Source organism: Chiloscyllium plagiosum, chromosome 44, assembly GCF_004010195.1.
Source record: "Chiloscyllium plagiosum isolate BGI_BamShark_2017 chromosome 44, ASM401019v2, whole genome shotgun sequence".
NCBI lineage: Eukaryota > Metazoa > Chordata > Chondrichthyes > Orectolobiformes > Hemiscylliidae > Chiloscyllium > Chiloscyllium plagiosum.
Window position 1 is genome coordinate 7664270 of NC_057753.1, and position 6890 is coordinate 7671159.

The following is a 6890-nucleotide window of genomic DNA, read 5'->3' on the forward strand; positions in this document are numbered from 1 at the left end:
TGAGTTCATGGAATGCCTTGCCAGTAGCAGTGGTGGACTCTCCTTCATTATGGGCATTTAAACGTGCATTGGATAGGCATATGGAGGATAGTGGGCTAGTGTAGGTTAGGTGGGCTTGGATCAGCGCAACATCGAGGGCCGAAGGGCCTGTACTGCGCTGTATTCTTCTATGTTCTATGAAAACAGCCCCAGCCTATGCAGCCTCTCCCTCTAGCTCAAATCCTCAACTCTGGCAACATCCTTGTAAATCTTCTCTGAATCCTTTCAAATTTCACAACACCTTCCCGATAGGAAGGAGACCAGAATTGCACACAATATTCCAACAGTGACCGAACCAAGAGGCCATCCATCCCACCCCCTTACTCTTGTAAATTCCTTATTGAATGGATCGGTTGGAGAGACAGAGGCAATCTGATAGGATTCGCAGCCAACAGCATTTATTGCAGATATAACCCTCAGTACCAGTAAACTCTCCCTGAACTCCCACATCCAACAAGAAGAGCAGGTCACTCTTATACTAAAGGACATTTTTGTTCTTTCAATCTACAGACCCAGAAAATAGCACTGCCTTATTCCTCAACTAAACATTGCTCCAGGCTAACTTAATACTTATGGCTTATATTTTTAAACTTAATCAAGATACATATCTCAATAAGAACAGAACAACTGGAGGTTCTCTGGGATGGGATAGGATTTCCCTCCTTCTCTCCCCCATTGACACACTGCTGTCCCTGATACACACCCTCCCCATCCTCCTGAAGGAGCTGATACTCACTGTCTCCTGTCCTGGACAAGACTCTGCTCCCCGTCCAGTTGCTGCAGCAGGATGGGGGGGCTCGTGCTCCCTGAAGCTGCACACAGGGGAAGGGGGAGGAGCCTCAGCCCGGGAGAATGCTTCCGGGTCTTCTTCGTTTCCCATTGGTCAAAGCGGCGCATTGTGACTCGCCGGGGTAGGCGGGGCTAGGGTCCCTTCGACAGGGATTCTGGGATTTGTAGTCCGCAGGCAGCAACTGGAGCCATGTCCCTGGGAAGTGGAGGCTGATGGGAACAGGGATCCTCATACAGACACACAGGGACATGTGGGTCATCACTGGGACTTACTGGGATTTACTCAGGCAACAAGATTTCACAAGGCCCTGGATTCTTTGAACATCCTGGAGAAAGTGAGGACTGCAGATGCTGGAGATCAGAGCTGAAAAATGTGTTGCTGGAAAAGCGCAGCAGGTCAGGCAGCATCCAGGGAACAGGAGAATCGATGTTTCGGGCATAAGTCTTCCTGAAGAAGGGCTCATGGCCGAAAAGTCGATTCTCCCACTCCTTGGATGCTGCCTTACCTGCTGCGCTTTTCCAGCAACACATTTTTCAGCTTCTTTGAACATCTTGTTCAATACATTGACAACAAATATCACTGTCCGTCCAGGACAAAAACTTGTCAGAAATAAATATTGTCTTTCCTGGTGCTATGCACAAATGCTGCCCTGCTCACCGTCTGTGAAGGGAATTTATAAACTCCTTCCCTGACAGTGCCACAAAGAGAGACAGAGAGAGATTCAGAATATTGTCTCATGGAGCTGAGCTCAAATGCAGCTCTGCTCACCCTGTGTGAGGTGTGTTGAAAAACCCCATCCCTGTCAGTGCCACAAAGAGAGAGAGAGATTCACAATATTTTCTCTCCTGGAGCTGTGCACAAATGCAGCCCTGCTCTCCCGGTGTGAAGGGAGTTTATAAACTTCATCCCTTCAAAGCAGGAGAGAGAGAGAGAGAGATTCACAAAGTTCTTTCTCCTGGTGCTGTGCACAAATGCAGCACTACTCACCCTCTGTGAGGGGAGTTTATAAACTCCTTCCTGTCAGTGCAGGAGTGAGACAGAAAGAACAAGAGAGATTCACAATATTCTCTCTTCTGGAGCTGAGCACAAATGCAGCCCTGCTCTCCCTGTGTGAAGTGAGTTTATAAACTCCACCCTGTCAGCGCAACAGAGAGAAAGGGGTTCACAATATTTATTCTCCTAGAGCTGTGCACAAATGTAGCCTTGCTCACCCTCTGTAACGGGCGTTTATAAACTCCAAAACTGACAGTGCACGGGAGAGAGAGAGGGATTCACAATATTGTCTCTTCTGGAGCTGAGCAAAAGTGCAGTCCTGCTCACCCTCTGCGTAGGGAGTTTATAAATTCCATCCTGCGAGAGAGAGAAAGAGAAAGTGAGAGAGAGAGAGATTCACAATATTCTCTCACCTGGAGCTGTGCACAAAATGCAACCTTGCTTGCTTGCCCTCGGTGAAAGGAATATATAAACACCATGCAGGAGGGAGAGAGACAGATTCAGAATATTCCCTTTCCTGGAGCTCTGCACAAAGGCAGCCCTGCTCACCCTGTGTGAAAGGATAATAAACTCCATCCTGGTCAGTGCCACTGTGTGAGAGAGAAGTGATTTACACAATTCTTTCCCATGGAGCTGTGCACAAGTGCAGCCCTGCTCACCCTCTGTGGAGGGAGTTTATAAACTCCATCCCTTTCAGTGCAAGAGAGAGAGAGAGATTCACAATATTCTCCCTTCTGGAGCTGTGCATAAATGCAGCCCTGCTCACTGTCTGTGAAGGGAGTTTGTAAACTCCATCCCTGTCAGTGCAAGAGGGAGAGAGAGATTCACAATATTCTCTGTCTGGAGCTGTGCATAAATGCAGCCCTGCTCACCATCTATGAAGGGAGCTTATAAACTCCATCCCTGTCAGTGCAAGAGAGTTAGAGAGAGAGAGATTCACAATTTTCTCTCTCCTGGAGATGAGCACAATAACAGTCCTGATCTCAGAGAAGTGAGTTTATAAACTCCATCCTTGTCAGTGCAACAGAGAGAGAGAAATTCACAATATTCCCTCTCCTGGAGCTGTGCACACGTGCAGCCCTGCTCACCCTCTGTGAAGGGAGATTATAAACTCCACCCCTGTCAGTGCAAGAGAGTGAGTGACTGGCATTCACAATACTTTCTCTCTGGGAACTGTGCAGAAATGCAGCTCTGCTCACCCCCTGTGAAGGGAGTTTTTCAACTCCATCCCTATCAGTGCAGGAGAGAGAGAGGGAGAGAGAGAGAGAGAGAGAGAGAGAGAGAGAGAGATTCAGAATATTTTCTCTCCTGGAGCTGTGCAACAGCAAGAGAGATATTCAAAATATCCTCTTTACTGCAGCTGTGCACAAATACAGCCCTGCTCACTGCCTGTGAAGGGAGTTTATAAACTCCATCCCTGTCAGTGCAAGAAAGTTAGAGAGAGAGAGATTCACAATATTCTCTCTCCAGGAGCTGTGCACAAAGGCAGCCCTGCTCACCCTCTGTGAAGACAGTTCATAAACTCAATTCCTGTCTGTGCAAGAGACAGACACATTCACAATTTCCTCTCTCCTGGAGCTGTGTAGAAATGCAGCCTTGCTCACCTTTGTGAAGTGTGTTCATAAACTCCATCCCTCTCAGTGCAAGAGAGAGGGAGAGATTCAGAATATTCTCTACCCCGGTGCTATGCACAAATACAGCCCTGTCTACCCTCTATGCAGGGAGTTTATAAACTCCATCCCTGTCAGTGCAGGAAAGAGAAAGAGAGTGAATCACAATAGTCTCTCAGCTGGCCCAGGATTGACACGCATGCGAACTGCTCCCAATTGTCCTCTCCAACTATGGCAGCTGCCCCTTGTTCGCCGTTCACCTTGTGTCATCCCGTTTCATGGAACAGGGTTGGGGATGGGAAGGGAGTTGGGGAATGGGAAGGGTGGGGCGGGGCTGGGAAGGGAGTTGGAGGATGGGGAGGGAGTTGGGTGATGGGGAGGGAGTCGGGGATGGGGAAGCGTTGGGGGATGGGGAAGGAGGTTATTTGAAATTGACAAACTCAATGTTGAGTCCTGCGGGCTGTAGGCTACCCAGGTGGAAGATAAGATGTTGTTCCTCCAATAGGCGCTGTGGTTTGTTTTGGCAATGGCGGAGGCCAAGTATGGTGATGTCAGAAAGGGAGTGGTTGGGGAAATTGAAACAGGTAGTGACTGGGAGGTTCGGTCGACCCCTGTGGACGTAGCTGTGATGCTTAGTGAACCGTTCCCTGAGTTTACATTCAGTCTCCCTGATGTAGAGAAGACCACATCAGGACTCCCTGATGCAGTAAACTAGGTTGGAAGAGAGGCAGATGAACCTCTGTCTCATCTGGAAGGACTGTTTGGGACCTGGGTTGGAGGTGAGGGGGGAGGTGTACCAGCAGGCTTTGCACCTTTTCCAGTTGCAGAGCAAGGTACCTTGGGTTTCCGAGGTTTGGTGGGGAGAGTCGCGCAAACCAAGGGCTGTCAAAGGGAATGATCCTTGTGGAAGGCAGAGAGGGGTGGGGAGGGGAAGATGTTCTTCGTGTGGGGTCTTGTTGAAGTTGGCAGAAGTGTTTAAGGATGATACATTGGATGCAGAGACTGGTTGGGCGGTAGGTGAGGACAAGGGGGCTCTGTCTTTATTGTGTTGGGGTGGTTTAGAGCGTGGAATGGGGAGTGGAGGTGGTGCAGTGACAGCTGTCTGGATGACAGAAGGAGGAAAAGCATGTTGTTCAAAATAGGTGGACATCTGGGATGCTCACGAGTGGAATGTCTCCTCGTCCGAGCAGATGCAGCAATGGTGGGCGAATTGGGAAACCGGGGTGGAGCTTTAGGTGGAGGGTGGAGATGCAGTGCAGGTAGTTATCACAGTCTGTGGGTTTGTAGTAAACATAAGTCCACCTGGAGACTGTCACCCGGGATGGGAATGAAGAGATCATGAAAGGGGAGGGAGGTGTCCGAGATGGACCAAGTGAATACAAGGATGGGATGGAAGTTGTGGGCAAAGTCGATGAACTGCTCCAGTTCAGCCTGGGTGCCGGACGCTGCACCGGTGCAGTCATCAATGTAATGGTGGAAGAGTTGGGGCACAGTACCTGTGTCAGTACTGAAGAGGGACTGTTCAATATAGTGAACAAAGAGGCAGGCATAACTGGGGCCCACCTGGGTGCCCAAAGCTACCCCATGGATTTGGGTGAAATGGGAGGAGTTAAAGGAAACGTTGTTGAGGGTGAGGACCAGTTCAGCAAGGCGGAGGAGTGAATTGGAGGAGGGGGACTGGATGGGTCTATTCGAGAGGAATTAGCAGAGGGTCTGGTGGCCATCGTTGTTGGGTAAGGACGTGTTTAAGGACTGCACATCCACAGTGAAGATAAAGCGCTGGGGGCCCGGGAGCTGGAAGTTACAGAAGAGATGTTTGGTGTCACAGATGTAGGTGGGAAGTGCCTGATCGAAAGGGAGAGGATGGAGTCGAGGTTGGATGAGGTGAGTTCGGTGGGGAAGGAGCATGCCGAGACGATGGGTCTGCCAGGGTAAGTGGGCTTGTCGATCTTGGGAAGCAGGTAGAGCCGAAGAGTGCGAAGCTGGGGGAGGATGAGATTAGAGGCAGCGGAGGGGAGATCACCGGAGATGGTGAGGGCACAAACAGTGTGGGCGGTAGTGACCTGATGGGTCACAGTAGGGATGCGGTAAAGGGGGATACATAGTACATTACAGCGCAGTACAGGCCCTTCAGCCCTCGATGTTGCGCCGACCTGTCATACCAATCTGAAGACCATCCCACCTACACTATCCCATGTATGTCCATTTGCCTGTCCAATGACGACTTAAATGTACTTAAACTTGGCGAATCTACTACCGTTGCAGGCAAAGCATTCCATACCCTGACTACTCTCTGAGTAAAGAAACTACCTCTGACACCTGTCTTATACCTATCCCCCCTCACTTTAAAGTTGTGTCCCCTCGTGTTTGCCATCCCCATACTTGGAAAAAGGCTCTCCTTGTCCACCCTATCTCACCCTCTGATTATCTTGTATGTCTCTATTAAGTCACCTCTCAACCTTCTCTCTAACGAGAACAGCCTCAAGGCCCTCAGCCTTTCCTCGTAAGACCTTCCCTCCATACCAGGCAACATCCTAGTAAATCTCCTCTGCACCCTTTCCAAAGCTTCCACATCCTTCTTATAATGCGGTGACCAGAACTGTACACAATACTCCCAAGTGTGGCCGTACCAGAGATTTGTACAGCTGCAGCATAACCTCATGGTTCCGGAACTCAATCCCTCAGTTAATAAAGGCCAAAACACTGTATGCCTTCTTAACAACCCCGTCAACCTGGGTGGCAACTTTCAGGGATCTGTGTACATGGACACCGAGATTTCTCTACTCATCTGCACTCCCAAGAATCCTACTATTAGCCCAGTATTTTACATTCTGATTACACCATCCAAAGTGAATCACCTCACACTTGTCTACATTAATCTCCATTTGCCATCTCTCAGCCCCTCTGCAGCTTATCTATGTCTCTCTGTAACCTACTACATCCTTCGTCACTATCCACAACTCCACCGACCTTAGTGTCATCCGCAAATTTACTAACCCACCCTTCTAAGCCCTCATCCAGGTAGGGCATAGTGCCACGGAGCTGGTGCTCAGGAGGAGGTGAGGTTGGCGTGGCTGAGGGGTGAGGTTGGCATGGGTGATGGAGTAATTGAGCCGGCGAAGTCGCTTTGTCAGTCAGCAATAAAGAGTTCAGGGTGTGAGAGGCTGAGACAGGGTGTCCAATAGGAAAGTTGGAGGCTGAAGAAGGGGTCATCGAAGGGTGGTTGGGGGTCTTGGTCGAAGAAGAAAGCACTGAGGTGCCGGCGGCAGAACAGCTCCACGTCATGGTGGGCACAGGGCCCAGTGAGATGGGGGCAAAGTGGCATGAATGTGAGCCCTTTACTGAGGATAAACCGTTCCGCATCAGAGCCCGAGGTCGGTGGGGGGTGGGGGGCTGGTGTGAATATGTGCCAATGCTCAGGGGTGGGGCTTTGGGGGCAGTTTCTCAAGAAGGCTAAA

General features: G+C 50.0%; 1 protein-coding gene across 1 annotated transcript in view; it reads right to left on the reverse strand.

Annotated features, from left to right (window-relative positions):
• LOC122543753 (zinc finger protein 239-like) overlaps positions 1–913 on the reverse strand; it is a 3102-nt gene extending 2189 nt beyond the window's left edge. The window contains exon 1 of the mRNA XM_043682513.1: positions 776–913. The gene's annotated coding sequence lies outside the window, so the exon portion shown is untranslated. The remainder of the gene's footprint in view (positions 1–775) is intronic.
• Positions 914–6890: the final 5977 nt, after the last annotated feature.